The 17,479-nt window shown below is 52.1% G+C and overlaps 1 protein-coding gene across 1 annotated transcript in view; it reads left to right on the top strand.

Moving 5' to 3' along the window:
* The window catches only part of LOC146869273 (E3 ubiquitin-protein ligase TRIM39-like), a 120,119-nt gene that overhangs the window by 78,511 nt on the left and 24,129 nt on the right, over positions 1-17,479 (top strand). The gene's annotated exons all lie outside the window — the stretch shown is intronic.

The following is a 17,479-nucleotide window of genomic DNA, read 5'->3' as shown; positions in this document are numbered from 1 at the left end:
TGTCCCATGAGGCCCGGTACAGGGGTTCTGACACATGACTTGTCACTACCCACAGTGCACAATGTGACTATGTCATTTATGTGTGCGGGATTTCCATCTGGTTGATGTTGTAGCACCCTCAGAAGCTGCAGCCGTTGCAGCAACCAACATGTGTCTGTGTGTAGATTGTCATTGCACACTGTTCCGCACACCATGCCACATGTGTTATCGGATGTGAGGTGCACATGTATGCATGGGACACGGAGTAGCGTGACAAGGCCATGTCAGCATCCTCACAAGGAATGTGTGGTGAGTCATGACATGTGCACCTTCATGGCAAGGTGTGTGGGCAGGCCTAGTGTAATGTCATGTGACATGTGGCTCCAGTGTTCCGCTACCAGTCTCTGCAATCGGCATCCTACTTCTGCTGATGTGTGGGTGTATGTCAATCCTGTGTTGCGTCTGGCTGTTCACTTGCACTGGGACACAGCTATTCCCATGGCGTGGCATGGGGAGGTTCCCAATCTCCGTGTGTAGCTGGCTCTTGGTAGGAGTGTCACCTTGCATCCATACGTGTCCAGGGCATGTAGCACATACCTGACTCCCTATGTAGCATGTGTGTATTGCCAGATTTACATGTGCTCAGTAGACATGAGTTGTTGTCGTAGTGCACTCACTCTTCCTTGTCACTTCCAAATTACTGCAGAGCGCCGCCTCTTGCCCGAAGAATTCCAGACTTGGCTGCCATGCAGGAGAATGACAGGATCCGGCTCTACCGCTTCACCCAACCGTTGATTCTGGAGCTGACGGCGAGACTGGCACCACACCTGCAACCGCAGCACAGGTATCCTACGGCACTGACACCCCAGCTGAAGGTAATGGCTGCCCTACATTTTCTTGCCACGGGTACCTTCCAAAATACCATAGCTCATGTTGGTGGCATGTCCCAGAGCATGTTCAGCGGTGTGCTGCATGATTTCTTGGAGGCCATGTTGATTCACCTGGATGACTTCATCAAGTTCCCAACCCCTGAACAGATGACTGAGGTCAAGCGTGGATTCTATGCCCTGGGAGGGATGCCCCATGTCATTGGGTCCATAGATGGGACACATGTAGCTTTGGTACCACCACACGCACGGGAGGTGGCGTACCGCAATCGGAAGCACTACCACTCCATCAATGCCCTTGTGGTGTGTCTCTCCAACATGGTGATTTCACATGTCTGTGCTCGTTTTCCAGGATCAGCACACGATGCCTACATCATGAGGCGTAGCGGGATGCCTGATATGATGATGCAGCTGCGCAACGAACGGGCATGTGTTGTAGGTGGGTACAGTCTGTCTGTCTTCTATTCTGTATCGGCTACCAGCACGACCGCTTCACCACTTCTAACGATGACCATGTGCTTCCCATGTAGGGGACGCTGGCTATCCCAACATGCCATGGCTGATCACACCTCTCCGCAACCCCATCACGCCGGCACAGCTCCGCTACAACACCGCCCATGGCCGGACAAGGCGAGTGATAGAGAGGACGTTTGGCATGCTGAAGAGCCGATTCCGGTGCCTCCACAAGACCGGCGGTGCACTCCCTTATGCCCCGGCAAAGGTCTGCAAGATCTTCATGGTCTGCTGCATGCTGCACAACATGGCAGTTGAAAGAGCTGTGCCACTCATCCTGAATCAACATGACGAGGACCATCCACCCGTGGAGGACGAAGGGCTTGGCAATGGGGCTAGGGATGTGGAGCCGCAAGAGGACATCCGGACTCGGCTCATACGCGACTTCTTTGCTTAGTGGTGAGTACCAGTGTCTGAGTGTGCACGCATTGATCCCCGTGTGGCATGCGTTGTGATGTGTGTCTCCACCTGCATGTATGGCACGTGACTCAGAGGTGTGTGTGGGTGTGTCACTGGAGTGATGGTGCCAGTGATGGTAGTATTTCCCCAGTCATTATTATGACCTAGCATGTTGTCATCCATACATGTGTCGAGTAAATGCACATGCAAGTGGCTGTGCTTTTTGTGGCTGACTTCTTGTGTGTCTCTCTTCCCCAGGTACCTGCACATGCCGTCTGCTGGTTGCATTGTTGTGGCACTGCTATTCATCATGGACATGACATCGTGGGCTGACTCAGCGTTACAGGCACGGACACGTTTAGAAGTCTCCATGGGGTAAGGGATGCATCTGGGGTGTATTGGGTGTGACAGTTGTTCACGATGTATGCACACTGCCCCTGTCGATGTGTTGTTCCTCTGCAGCCATGTCGCATCCCCATGGGACACGACATGCAGCTGTGTACACCTGAATAGATGGTCTGCCTGGTTGACAGTCATCAGTGATGGGATAGGGGATTGTGATGATGGCATCAATGTGTGTGACACTGCCCTCGGACACATACGGTTAGCATTGGCTGGACATGGTGTGGGACTTCGACATCAGCGGATCTATGGTGTATGGCAGGCTCTCCGTGTGCAGCTGTGGGTATTTAGCTGTTAGCCGACGCTTGTGTGCCACTTCCATGGCAAACACGCATGTGTGCTGCAGAAGGGGGGTGCCAGTGTTGGACCCACATGTTACTCCACATGATGTGTTCATGTGTACTTCGAGTGGCCTCTGCAATCCCGAATACATGTCTAATAAAGGTGTCCCTATGCCTCCAAGGTGCCTCTTCTCAGTCAATGCTGGTGTGTTGCCACGGTGCATCCTGCATGTCTGGCATGGTATTCCCTGATTGTGGCTATGTGTCAATGTGTCGAGTTGCAAGATGCAAGCTGTGTGTGTGGGCTGAGACTGTGTATTGGGCATGATGTCCATGACTGTGTTGGTATTGTGACATGTGCCATCCCCATGCATCCAACGTTGGCCAGGCCCCCATTCTCGGCATCCACCGGACTACGGCTTGCAGGACATGGTTCTGCCACCTGTCTACACATGCCTGGGTGCCCCCCAGGACACTGGACTGGATCCCTGACCACTGCGCATGACAGTTGCTGTACTCAATGTGTGTGTCAACACGGTTGTTCGGCAACCCCCTCAGCTGGTTGGGCCCATCAAGGATGTGTATGGTGCTCCATGTCTCTCTTGCCTAATACACTGTGACCCATGTGTCCTGTGCCAGACTCAGGCCCCAGGGTGTGGATGGTTGAAGACAAAAGATGACTCAGGCATGTTTAGACTTTACAAGACACATGTTAGTTAATAATGCTACCAGCAGGCATCTACTCATCATAGTGTGATTTATTAGTGGGGGGGGGGGGAAGTAAGGGTCTTTCCGGGATGTTTGAATCCAAAGTTCAGTAGGGGAGTTGGGGTCCTTGCCATTGGAAATCCTCAGAGTCCATGCCACAGTCTTTGTCAACATTGGTCAGCCAGTGACCAGCAGGGCCATGTGGCAGAGAATGTCTCTTGATGCTGTGATGCTGTTGCTCCAGTGGGCCAGGTGCCAGGCCAGGTGTCCTGGGAGATGGTGATGTAGCAGCCACCCTCACGGTCCTTTCCGTGGACGACCCGGCCTCCTGCGGGGAACCTCAGCAGCAGCCCGTGACGACGTCTGGGATGCTCCGTCGGATGTTTCCTCCTCCTCCTCCTGATCCCTCCCTGTGGGTGGTGATGTTCTCCGCCTTCTGGCACAGGGAGGGTCGGCCATGGTGTCGGCCATCCGACGGAGTGTAGCGTGAATCCCCTGGAATGCAGTCACTTGCTCAGCCTGTCTGTCCTCCATCCTCCGTTGGTGTACCAGTAGACAGGCTATTAGCTCCGCATGTTGCTGGGCCTGCTGGGCCTTGATCCCCTCGAGGACGGACACAACCTGGGCCATGCCCGTGGTGTCCTGCCGGTATGAGTCCAGGATGTTACGGACATGGGAAAATACCGGATCCCCAGCCAACTGGTCAGGCTCGCGCCTCCGCCGTCCTCCACTCCCACCACCCCTGCCCACTTGCGCCTGGCCTGCCCTTGTGGGCACATGGGGTCTCCGGGACCCCTGAGGGGTGGCATTGGCGTTGTCGCCTGCCTCCTCCTGGGTGCCCGGGACACCGTGTCCCTCCTGGCCAGCCTGGCTGCATTGTGATGTTGGGGCAGGGATCCTGGGTGTCTCCTGGGATGTGGCAGGAGTGGGGGTGGTGGTTGGCACAGTTGTACCTGACGCAGGTGCTGCAGGTGGTTGGACACCAGAGGGGCCAGGTTGGTCGGGGTCGTCCGCAGAGTGGTGAGAGTGGTCGCTGCCGGTGGGATCGGGCTCCTGCAGATCCAGGTCCTGTGAGTGTTCCCCCCCAGTGTTGGGGGGTGCACCACGACGTTGACCTGTGTGTGAGAGAGACAATGTTAAATTTTGTCCATGCAACATCCATGTTTCATCATATTCAAAGTTGGCACATTTCCTCTTGGAATTAGGATTGGTCTTGCATTCCACTCACAGTGCACTTGTGCATGGGTGTGTCCCTTGGGCACCACTTTGGCCCCTTTAACTATGTGTGGCACAGTCTTACTTGCTGCGTCAAGTGTGACTGCAGTCAGCAGTGAAGTGGGCAGGTGTGGCGAGCCATGCACTGTACATGTGCACATGGAGTGGATCCACACACTTATGTGATCCAGGTAGCTGTCCTTGTGCTCGTGAACAGGTTGTGACATGGCCATGTGTTTTGCCATGGTGAAGAGGGTGGCTTCTGGCACTGGCCACCCTTGTCTACATGCACGCAGTCTACCTGCTGACGAGCAGACATTCACACACGCAACACGGCTGATTGGCTCTCCCTGTGTCTCGCTCCCTCTGTGTCCCCCTCTCCCTCCATCTCTGTCCCCCTCTCCCTCCATCTCTGTCCCCCTCTCCCTCCCTCTCTGTCCCCCTCTCCCTCCATCTCTGTCCCCCTCTCCCTCCATCTCTGTCCCCCTCTCCCTCCATCTCTGTCCCCCTCTCCCTCCCTCTCAGTCCCCCTCTCCCTCCCTCCGTGTGTCAGCCTCCTCCCTCTGTCCGTCTCCCTCCCTCTCTGTGCCCCTCTCCCTCCATCTCTGTCCCCCTCTCCCTCCATCTCTGTCCCCCTCTCCCTCCATCTCTGTCCCCCTCCCCCTCCCTCTCAGTCCCCCTCTCCCTCCCTCCGTGTGTCAGCCTCCTCCCTCTGTCCGTCTCCCTCCCTCTCTGTCCCCCTCTCCCTCCATCTCTGTCCCCCTCTCCCTCCATCTCTGTCCCCCTCTCCCTCCATCTCTGTCCCCCTCCCCCTCCCTCTCAGTCCCCCTCTCCCTCCCTCCGTGTGTCAGCCTCCTCCCTCTGTCCGTCTCCCTCCCTCTCTGTCCCCCTCTCCCTCCATCTCTGTCCCCCTCTCCCTCCATCTCTGTCCCCCTCTCCCTCCCTCTCAGTCCCCCTCTACCTCCCTCCGTGTGTCGGCCTCCTCCCTCTGTCCGTCTCCCTCCCTCTCTGTCCCCCTCTCCCTCCATCTCTGTCCCCCTCTCCCTCCATCTCTGTCCCCCTCTCCCTCCATCTCTGTCCCCCTCTCCCTCCCTCTCTGTCCCCCTCTCCCTCCCTCTCTGTCCCCCTCTCCCTCCCTCCGTGTGTCACCCTCTGTCACCTCGGCCCAGCTTCCTGGGCACACACTGTTAGCAGATCTTTGAGTGGCCCTTGGATTGTTGATGTGAGTTTGTTTCTGATCTCCAGGCACCCATTGGGTGTAGTGTCTGTGTCTGTGCGCTGCTGCTGTGGTGGTGTGTGCTGCCACTCTTTCACAATGTTGGCTGTTCATTAGCTGCTGTCATGTGCAAAACAGTGCCTTCACCCCCATGTGTTGATGCAAGGCGTCCGCCATTTGCTGCCAAGTCAGTCCTGTGTTGGGACACACTGTTTGTCTGGCTGTGACCTAGGCCATATGGGTAGAGTGAATTGTTGTCTGCTTCTGAGTTGCACTATGTGCTTTTTTGGGCCCAGCCTCCCGCCATCCGGGTTACCGTGTCATGTGTTGTTGTCTTCTGTGGCCTGTGACTTGACATTGTCCAGCTGGGTGCATGGGGCATGGTGGCAGCAGTGGCATGTGCGTGCTCATGGAGTGTGGTTGAGTCATGCGATGGCTTGTGGTGGTTGCGTGGCTGTTGGTGATTTTGGTTGTGGATGCCGTTCCCCCCTTGTGAGGTGCGTTGTTTATGTACTCACCCGGGTCTCGGAGTCCTTCTAATCCTTCGACTGCCTCCACCGGCAGTATGGCCATCACCCTCTCCTCCCAGGGATGGTACTGTACGGGTCTGCGGGAGGGCCCTCCTCCGGTGGCGTTGGCCTGGTCGTGTTCATCCTGCCTCTTGGCTCGGACCCTCCTCCGCAGATCGTACCACCTGTTCTGGCATTCCTGCTTGGTCCGTCTGGTGTCCGCAACAGCATTCACAGCATCGACGATGGTCTGCCACATGGCAGTTTTTGCTGCCTGGCTGGTGCTTCTGACCAATGTTCCAAAGATCTGTGGCTCGACTCTGAGGATTTGATCAACAAGGACCTCCAATTCTCGGTTACTGAACTATGGATTCATGGTGGTGGGCATGGTGAGGGGTGTGGGTGGGGATGTTGGGGGGGGTGTGTGGATGTTGGGGGGGGTGTGGATGGTTGTGTGTGTGTGTGAATGTGATGAGGGGGTTTTTGTGAGGGTGGTTGTGTGAAGGTGTGCAAGTGTAAGGTGTGGTGTAGCTTGTAGTGTGGTTCTGTGGTGTCTGGCAGCAGTGAGTCTGTTGCAAAGGCTCATGGTTTGTGTGTGTGGGCCCTTTTTATTGGTCCATTGGTGGGTGTGGCTGTGTTTGAAGTTTGGGTGGGTGTGTTATAAGGAGTGGTGGTGTATTTGGCCTCTGTTTGTTTTTGGCAGTTGCACGTCAGTGAATGTGTTGTTTTAGTGGTTGTTGGCCATGTTTAGTGGCTTTGTGCCATTCGAATGGTGTATTCTTGTGTTGTTTTGTTTTGTCCTGGTTGTGTACGTGCGTTTTGAGCGTGTGTACGGTGTGTACATGGGCCATTTGGTTGTACGGTGCTGTCCTTGTATGTGACTTGGTACGACTCGTACATGCGGTGGTGATGTTGGGGCCTGGGGTGCGCTCCGTACTTAGGAGGTTGTGTTGGGGGTAGGACCGGAACGTACTGGGGTGTACATAGTCGGTGGGACGACACGTACTGGGGTGGGGGTACGACTGGAAGGTACTGGGGTGTACATAGACGGTGGGACGACACGTACTGGGGTGGGGGTACACGGGGGTACGACACGTACTGGGGTGGGGGTACGACTGGAAGGTACTGGGGTGTACATAGTCGGTGGTACGACACGTACTGGGGTGGGGGTACGACTGGAAGGTACTGGGGTGTACATAGTCGGTGGGACGACACATACTGGGGGGGTACGACTGGAACGTACTGGGGTGTACATAGTCGGTGGGACGACACGTACTGGGGTGGGGGTACACGGGGGTACGACACGTACTGGGGTGGGGGTATGACTGGAAGGTAATGGGGTGTACATAGTCGGTGGTACGACACGTACTGGGGGGGTACGACTGGAACGTACTGGGGTGTACATAGTCGGTGGGACGACACGTACTGGGGTGGGGGTACGACTGGAAGGTACTGGGGTGTACATAGACGGTGGGACGACACGTACTGGGGTGGGGGTACGACTGGAAGGTACTGGGGTGTACATAGACGGTGGGACGACACGTACTGGGGTGGGGGTACACGGGGGTACGACACGTACTGGGGTGTGGGTACGACTGGAAGGTACTGGGGTGTACATAGTCGGTGGTACGACACGTACTGGGGGGGGGTACGACTGGAAGGTACTGGGGTGTACATAGACGGTGGGACGACACGTACTGGGGTGGGGGTACACGGGGGTACGACACGTACTGGGGTGGGGGTACGACTGGAAGGTACTGGGGTGTACATAGTCGGTGGTACGACACGTACTGGGGGGGGTACGACTGGAACGTACTGGGGTGTACATAGTCGGTGGGACGACACGTACTGGGGTGGGGGTACACGGGGGTATGACACGTACTGGGGTGGGGGTACGACTGGAAGGTACTGGGGTGTACATAGTCGGTGGTACGACTCGTACTGGGGGGGGTATGACTGGAACGTACTGGGGTGTACATAGTCGGTGGGACGACACGTACTGGGGTGGGGGTACGACTGGAAGGTACTGGGGTGTACATAGACGGTGGGACGACACGTACTGGGGTGGGGGTACACGGGGGTACGACACGTACTGGGGTGGGGGTACGACTGGAAGGTACTGGGGTGTACATAGTCGGTGGTACGACACGTACTGGGGGGGTACGACTGGAAGGTACTGGGGTGTACATAGACGGTGGGACGACACGTACTGGGGTGGGGGTACGGCTGGAACATACTGGGGTGTACATAGTCGGTGGGACGACACGTACTGGGGTGGGGGTACGACTGGAAGGTACTGGGGTGTACATAGACGGTGGGACGACACGTACTGGGGTGGGGGTACACGGGGGTATGACACGTACTGGGGTGGGGGTACGACTGGAATGTACTGGGGTGTACATAGTCGGTGGTACGACACGTACTGGGGGGGGTACGACTGGAACGTACTGGGGTGTACATAGTCGGTGGGACGACACGTACTGGGGTGGGGGTACGACTGGAAGGTACTGGGGTGTACATAGACGGTGGGACGACACGTACTGGGGTGGGGGTACACGGGGGTATGACACGTACTGGGGTGGGGGTACGACTGGAACGTACTGGGGTGCACATAGACGGGTGGGGGTGTACATACACGGGGGGTACGTGTCGGACGTACGGGGGCTGGGGGGAGTGTTGGGCGCGTATGCGGGCACATGTCTCCATGGTTGCTGTAGGAGTTCGGTGCGGACGGTGTTTTTTCCATACGGTTGTGACCTCGGACGCACGGGATGGATCGTGATTCCTCGGTCGGACTTGACTTTTCACTTTTGTAAGGTAAATCGTCCGAGGACGTGTCGGACACATTTTCCGACCCGAGGACGTGTGGGGAAATATTCCCAATGCGGTTCGTAAGGACTTTTTACCATGCGAATCGTGATTGCCAGTTCGTACGGCACTTGTACGATTCGTACGGTAAAAAGACCGGATACGAGTCGCACAGGGGAATTTTTTACCGGATCGTGATCGGCACCCAAGTGTTTTTGGTTGTATTTGAATGAAGATGTTGTTTGTAGACAAAATGCTGTTTAGTTGATGTAGTCTCTGAAAGTTAAAGAACATATATTGTTTTGGTTGGTTTAGTTTTTTAAGTGGGGTGGTATTGCTGTTTGGTATAGACTATATTTTTTTTGTTGAAACTTATTTTATTGTTTTACAAATCAACAACTCAACAAACATTCCCCCGCCTTCACCTGTCCCGGAAGTACCACACATTTATCATCAAGACCAATTATTCAGGAGAAGGAACAACCTTCCCACCCAGTTCTCTACCCCCCCCTCCCCCACCACATGTCAATGTACCCCCGTCCCCTACCCCTCTTACTATGTGCCCCTCCTCCCTAATAAATAAGATGCAGGAGCCCAACCTCTCCCTAAGCAAACAGAGCCTTCCCTCATACCCAGTGGTATAGACTATAGGTGTTAATTTATACAGGTTTTTTAAAACTTAAAAAAGAGAACATGGATTTGTTTAGGGGTTTAGGATGTTTTGGGGTTGGAGTAGGATTTAATTAATATTTTATAAAGTATTTTGATAGTATACTTACTTTTTAGTGAGTCTTTTCTGGCAATCTTCAATATTTTCTTTAGCTGTTTGGAGTAATATCTGTAGTGGAAACATAAAGAGATGGAATATATAAGTTAGTGATTTATTTGAGTAAAGATAAATTAGTGTTTTAGTTTAATTTGGCAGTTTAGTTAGAAAAGAATATTTACTTACGTTTTTAGAATAGTAGTAGGATGTAGGTTTCTTCTGTTTAGCAGAGTTTCTTCTTCGTTCAATGCTTTGGTTTAAGGCACAGTAGAAGACTTGTTTTAATTGGTTTATATAGTGGTTTTAAATTGTTTCTTGAATGTTATTGGTTGTTTTCTGTATGTGGCCTTTCTATTGGATGGTTTGAATTTTTTTTAGTTAATTGGTTTCCTTTTATGGAAAATGCTAAGTAAGAGTATATTTAGTTTTAAAGGAGGAGAGTTTTAAATAATTATATATAAAAAGATTGTTTATAATGTGTTGTATTTTTTTTAAAATGAGTTCGAAATGCCAATGTGATAATTATTTCAGTGTTTTTTTATTATGTTGTTAAATATTGAGATCGTTATAAATGTTATGTTTATGTTTAAGTAGAATCTCATTTGAAAATGTATGTTTTCGGAAAATATCGGTGCCAATTACGATCCGGTAAAAAAAATTCCCGTACGACTCGTATCCGGTATTTTTACCGTACGAATCGTACAAGTGCCGTACAAACTGGCAATCACGATTCGCATGGTAAAAAGCCCATACGAGTCGCATTGGGAATAATTCCCCACACGTCCTCGGGTCGGAAAAAGTGTCCGACACGTCCTCGGACGATTTACCGTACAAACGTGAAAAGCGAAGTCCGACCGGGGAATCACGATCCGTCCCGGGCGTCCGAATGTACAACCGTATGGTTAAAAGACCGTCCGCACCGAACTCCAATAGCAACCATGGAGACGTCCAAACAGATGCCCGGTACGCGCCGTACCCCCCCCCCCCAAGCCCCCGCATGTACGCGCCGTACCCCCCCAGCCCCCGCATGTACGCGCCGTACCCCCCGTGTATGTACACCCGAGTACGTGTCGAACTGTACGTGTCGAACCCCCCCCGTGTATGTACACCCGAGTACGTGTCGAACTGTACGTGTCGAACCCCCCAACTGTACGTGTCGAACCCCCCGTGTATGTACACCCGAGTACGAGTCAAACCCCCCCGTGTATGTACACCCGAGTACGTGTCAAACTGTACGTGTCGAACCCCCCAACTGTACGTGTCGAACCCCCCGTGTATGTACACCCGAGTACGAGTCGAACCCCCCGTGTATGTACACCCGAGTACGTGTCGAACTGTACGTGTCGAACCCCCCCGTGTATGTACACCCGTGTACGTTCAAGTCGTACCCCCACCCGTGTATGTACGGTGCGTACCCCCAGACTCGAACGTACACGGGTGTACATACACGGGGGGGTTCGACACGTACAGTTCGACACGTACTCGGGTGTACATACACGGGGGGGTTCAACACGTACAGTTCGACACGTACTCGGGTGTACATACACGGGGGGGTTCGACTCGTACTCGGGTGTACATACACGGGGGGTACGGCGCGTACATGCGGGGGCTGGGGGGGGGTACGGCGCGTACATGCGGGGGCTGGGGGGGGTACGGCGCGTACATGCAGGGGCTGGGGGGGTACGGCGCGTACATGCGGGGGCTGGGGGGGGTACGGCGCGTACATGCGGGGGCTGGGGGGGGGTACGGCGCTTACCGGGCCACCTACTCTGGTCGTTTCGCGCCGTACTTCGCTTTTCCGGCACTTTTTGGGTGCCGTAAAAATATTGCCGTCCGGACTGCTGTCGGTTCGAATCGTACTTCCTGGGTCGTGTAACGCGGCCTGAGAGCGTCCCGACGTCACGTCGGCTCTTTCCCCGGATCCCATTTGTATGTATCTTTTCGTCGGTCGGTGTTTTGTACGACTCGTACGGAAATGGTGTTTCCGTGCGAATCGTACTTGCATGTTTGTAAAGTTTTACGACCGGGTACGAGTCGGACGGAAAAAAGCCTCCGTCCGACGGTTCGTACCAGGTTTTTGCCGGATCGTAATTGGCACCTTAATGTTGTTTAAAGTATTGGTTTTATTAGTATTAGAATTGTCGATATATTTTAAAAAAACGATATTATTGATGTCTATATTTTGGTTATCGATATTTGTGACATGTGTCATATTTATTTACTTATGTCGATATTTAGTATTGCGATATTTATGTGTGCGATTTTTGTGTGATCAATATAATTGTATTACGATATTGTAGTGTCGATATTAGTGTAGTTTTTTAAATAAGTATACAATGTCGATATTTTTGATGTCGATATATTTGATGCGATATTTGTGTAGTTCGATAATGTGTCTTTCAATAATATGTCAGAGATCCGTTTGGGATGACCACTAACAGCAAAGCTGCAGGCATTTACATTTTGAAAGCTCCGCTTCAAAAGTTTAGAGAGCGCTTGTCATGTCACTCCAGGTGGAAAGGTTGCCATGCTGGAGAGGGTAACTAAGTTTATCTTTAAGTCACTTGGGGGTTCCAGGAGAGCCCCAAATTGGTGCCAGGTCCGCATTGTAATCTATCCTGAGAATTCTCCTAAAGGATTCCCACACCCTCAGGGCTGTTAAGAGTACCATTAACCTACCTTGTTTAAATACTTTGGGTCCCCAAACGTTTTCAGGCTTAAATGCTTCAACATAGGTCTACACAATTGACCCATGTGAGAATTATCTAGCTCTCCTGCCAAGAATCAGGAATTCTTGAACTGGAAAGAATAATAATAGGCTTGAAAACCCGGAAGAGCGAGCCCCCCTTGCTTCAGTCTCATCCAGACCTTTTTTCATGAGATCGTGGCTCCCCTCAATGCCCATAGGAAGCTGCCGACCTGCCTTGCTTCAGTCTCCTCCGGAGCTTCTTTCATGAGATCCTGGCTCCCCTCGAAGCCCATATAAAGCTGCCGACCCTCCCTTGCTTCAGTCTCCTCCTTCTTTTATGAGATCCTGCTCCCCTCGACGCCCATATAAAACTGCCGACGATCCCTTGCTTCAGTCTCCTCCGGGGCTTCTATCATGAGATCCTGGCTCCCCTGGATGCCCATATAAAGCTGCTGACCCTCCCTTGCTTCAGTCTCCTCCTTAGCTTCTTTCATGAGATCCTGGCTCCCCTGGATGCCCATATAAAGCTGCTGACCCTCCCTTACTTCGGCCTCCTCCGGAGCTTCTTTCATGAGATCCTGGCTCCCCTGGATGCCCATATAAGGTTGCTGACCCTCCCTTGCATCAGTCTCCTCCTTCTTTTATGAGATCCTGGCTCCCCTGGATGCCCATATAAAGCTGCCGGCCATCCCTTGCTTCAGTCTCCTCCTTAGCTTCTTTCATGAGATCCTGGCTCCCCTGGATGCCCATATAAAGCTGCTGACCCTCCCTTACTTCGGCCTCCTCCGGAGCTTCTTTCATGAGATCCTGGCTCCTCTGGATGACATATAAAGCTGCCGACCCTCCTTTGCTTCAGTCTCCTCCGGCGCTTCTTTCATGAGATCCTGGCTCTCATGGATGCCCATATAAAGCTGCTGACCCTCCCTTGCTTCAGTCTCCTCCAGAGCATCTTTCATGAGATCCTGGCTCCCCTCGATGCCCATATAAAGCTGCCGACCCTCTTTTGCTTCAGTCTCCTCCGGTACTTCTTCCATAAGATCCTGGCTCCCCTCGATGCCCATATGATGCTGCTGACCCTTCCTTGCTTCAGTCTCCTCCGGAGCTTCTTTCATGAGATTCTAGCTCCCCTCGATGCCCATATAAAGCTGCCGACCCTCCCTTGCTTCAGTCTCCTCCGGCGCTTCTTTCATGAGATCCTGGCTCCCCTGGATGCCCGTATAAAGCTGCTGACCCTCCCTTGCTTCAGTCTCCTCCGGTGCTTCTTTCATGAGATCCTGGCTCCCCTGGACGCCCATATAAAGCTGCTGACCCTCCCTTGCTTCAGTCTCCTCCGGAGCTTCATTCATGAGATCCTGGCTCCCCTCGAAACCCATATAAAGCTGCCAACCCTCCCTTCCTTCAGTCTCCTCCGAAGCTTCTTTCATGAGATCCTGGCTCTCCTCGATGCCCATATAAAGCTGCTGACCCTCCCTTGCTTCAGTCTCCTTTGGAGCTTCTTTCATGCGATCCTGGCTCCCCTTGATGCCCATATAAAGCTGCCAACCCTCCCTTGCTTCACTCTCCTTTGGAGCTTCTCTCATGAGATCCTGGCTCCCCTGGATGCTCATATGAAGCTGCCGACCCTCCCTTGCTTCAGTCTCCTCCTTCTTTCATGAGATCCTGGCTCCCCTGGATGCCCATATAAAGCTGCTTGACCCTCCCTTGCTTCAGTCTCCTCCGGAGCTTCTTTCATGAGATCCTGGCTCCCCTGGATGCTCATATGAAGCTGCCGACCCTCCCTTGCTTCAGTCTCCTCCAGAGCTTCTTTCATGAGATCCTGGCTCCCGTGGATGCCCATATGAAGCTGCTTGACCCTCCCTTGCTTCAGTCTCCTCCGGAGCTTCTTTCATGAGATCCTGGCTCCCCTGGATGCCCATATGAAGCTGCTGACCCTCCCTTGCTTCAGTCTCCTCTGGAGCTTTTTTCATGAGATCCTGGCTCCCCTCAATGCCCATATGAAGCTGATGACCCTCCCTTGCTTCAGTCTCCTCTGGAGCTTCTTTCATGAGATCCTGGCTCCCCTGGATGCTCATATAAAGCTGCCGACACTCCCTTTCTTCAGTCTCCTCCTTCTTTCATGAGATCCTGGCTCCCGTGGATGCTCATATAAAGCTGCTAACCCTCCCTTGCTTCGGTCTCCTCCTTCTTTCGTGCGATCCGGGCTCCCCTGGATGCCCATATAAAGCTGCCGACCCTCCCTTGCTTTAGTCTACTCCTTCTCTCATGAGATCCTGGCTCTCCTGGATGCCCATATAAAGCTGCTGACCCTCCCTTGCATCAGTGTCCTCAGGAGCTTCTTTCATGAGACCCTGGCTCCCGTGGATGCTCATATAAAGCTGCCGACACTCCCTTGCTTTATTCTCCTCCTTCTTTCATGAGATCCTGGCTCCTCTGGACACCCAAATAAAGCTGCCGACCCTCCCTTGCATCAGTGTCCTCAGGAGCTTCTTTCATGAGACCCTGGCTCCCGTGGATGCTCATATAAAGCTGCCGACACTCCCTTGCTTCAGTCTCCTCCTTCTTTCATGCGATCCTGGCTCCTTTGGATGCTCATATAAAGCTTCCGACCCTCCCTTACAATTTCTGCAAAAGCTTTTTGGGGAAAGGAAGTGGTTTAGTGTTAAACAAGACAATCACCTTCGGAAGAACCAGCATCTTAATGGTGTTCACCCTCCCATAGATACCCAGGGGCAGATTTTCCCTCCATCTTGTACGGCGAGCATCTATATCACAGTGTTGCTTGAACATGAAATACCTTTGAAAAACCTTTGGCAAAACAGGAACAGTTTGTTTAATTAAACATAGCGGCCGGGAGAAGAGTTACAGACACAGGGTCTGAGGAATGTCTCAAATTACAATCAATCTGTAGCGTTCTTAGATACAATTCATTATAGGCAATAAAATGTTTCTAGAGATCCTTGTAGGGAGAGGAATGTAAGTTGCTCCCTCTAGATTCATAAATTAATTTTAATTGATAATCCAGGTGGGCCTCGACCTTGCAAGGACAAAATGCAGCCAGTGGTTAAAGTGTCCAGATGTCTGCCACAGGGAGCACGTGATCACTGCGTGTTCTGTGTTCTAATTTGCTCTATGTTCCTAACTCATGTGGCATCTGACTTTATGCTGTTTTTGGAGCACGCGTACCCCCTCCAACCATGTGCGCTTTATTGGGGCCAATCTCCCTTAACAATTGTAGTGTCTCTTCACTAATCTGTGGGATTGATCTCGGATTTCCCGTCCATGCATTTGTCTGCCGGCTACGTGCCACCCCACCTGTGGCCTGTCAATCAGTAACCTTGGGCCTCGGTCTCAGTGCTTGCCAGGCTACGTATATGCGAGTCGGGTTGATGCGGCATTCACATCGGGTGAATTTGTTAATAAGGACGTGATTTTGTTCACATAAATAAATGTATTATTTAGCATCGATTTTTTCCTAATTGACAGTGGGATACCCTAGTTAAGTTTACATCCGATATTTCCTCCAAACGTTGAGTTACGATGCTTCCATGATTCCTAATCTGATTTCTGGTTTGAAGCCCTACTTTCTCTCTAGCCCGGTCTTTACCTTATTGATTAGATACCCTGACAGACTCCCAAAACCTCTGGCATGCATCTCAAGCTGTGGAACACAGAGCTCTGGCTTCGATGCATACAGAACTATGTCATCAGCATGCAGTGCTAGTCTGGTTGGTAGCCCTGCAGCTTCAAAGGGAAGAATGGTCTAATCCTGCCGAATCATCTGGGAAAAGGGCTCAATATATACACGGAACAGAATTGGCGACACAGGACACCGCTGTCTAGTTCCCCTGGATATCTGAAATGAAGCTGTAAGTTTGCCATCCAAAATCTTAGCGACCGGCAACTTGTATAGCATGTGCACAACTTCGGTAACATTGCTGCGGAAATGATAATCCTGCAATACCTCCCAAAGATAGACTCAATCAACCGTATCAAATGCTTTAGTAGCATCGATTCTTGCGATTGTCAACAGATTAAAGGCCTCGGCCATATCATTCGCACTGATAAGTCACTGGGTTAATTCATACAGCTTCCTAATGGCACAAACCACTTTTGATCGAAATGGATCAACTTTTGAAGGACATCTGACAACCTCTTAGCCAAGATTCCTGTAATCATTTTTTAATCACAGTTCAACTAAGATATTGGTCTATAGGAATCTCCTAACCTAGCACCTTTACCCGGCTTAAGGATCATAACTACAGGTGCCTCATACCGGGAAGGTGGAATTTAGCAGCCTTCCAGAGAGATCTCATTAAAATAAGATACCCAGAAACAGAAAGAGGATTCAGATGGGATCCCATCTGGGCCTGCTGCTTTCCCTTTACTGAGTCTTCTCACCTGTTCCCTTATCTCTCCCTCTGTGATCCCATCAGGGCCGGCTGCTTTCCCTTTACTGAGCCTCCGAACCTGTTCCCTTATCTCTCCTTCTGTGATCCCGTCTGGGCCTGCTGCTTTGCCTTTACTGAGCCTCCTAACCTGTTCCCTTATCTCTCCCGCTGTGATCCCGTCTGGGCCTGCTGCTTTCCCTTTACTGATCCTCCGCACCTGTTCCCTTATCTCTGCCTCTGTGATCCTTCCCCTACAGCCTAAAATCTGCTGTTCTGTATGATGTGGGAGTTTTTGTTTTGCAACCAGTTTTTCAATACTAAGCGGTCTGGGTTCAAATCTTCCTCTCTCCAATATCTTAGCTGTAGAGAATGGTGACAAGGTTTACACCGGCAGGGAGTGGATGTGACAATGTTGTGTTGTGGGCGCTGTCGGGAATTCACGTGGACCTCAGGTAGGAAGGTATTTATTAAGTATATACACAAGACTCCACCAGGAGCAGATGTAACCTGTCTCTGCCCCCCTCTCATTGAGCTAACGGCCACTCCTTGAGACCCACGCTGTGGCACTCCGTGGCATCACATGAAGCGCGCTGGTCTCACTGAGCTATCTGCATTAGAACACCCACATCCTGTCATAAGATGTTAAAGGTACTTTTGGATATCGTTAGAGCTTTGACTGTTGTGTATGAACAGTAACTCACACTGAGCTCTAGTCCGCA

The sequence above is a fragment of the Triturus cristatus genome, chromosome 1_1 (genome assembly GCF_964204655.1).
Source record: "Triturus cristatus chromosome 1_1, aTriCri1.1, whole genome shotgun sequence".
In the NCBI taxonomy this organism is placed as follows: Eukaryota; Metazoa; Chordata; class Amphibia; order Caudata; family Salamandridae; genus Triturus; species Triturus cristatus.
This window is presented reverse-complemented; position numbering and strand designations above follow the sequence as displayed.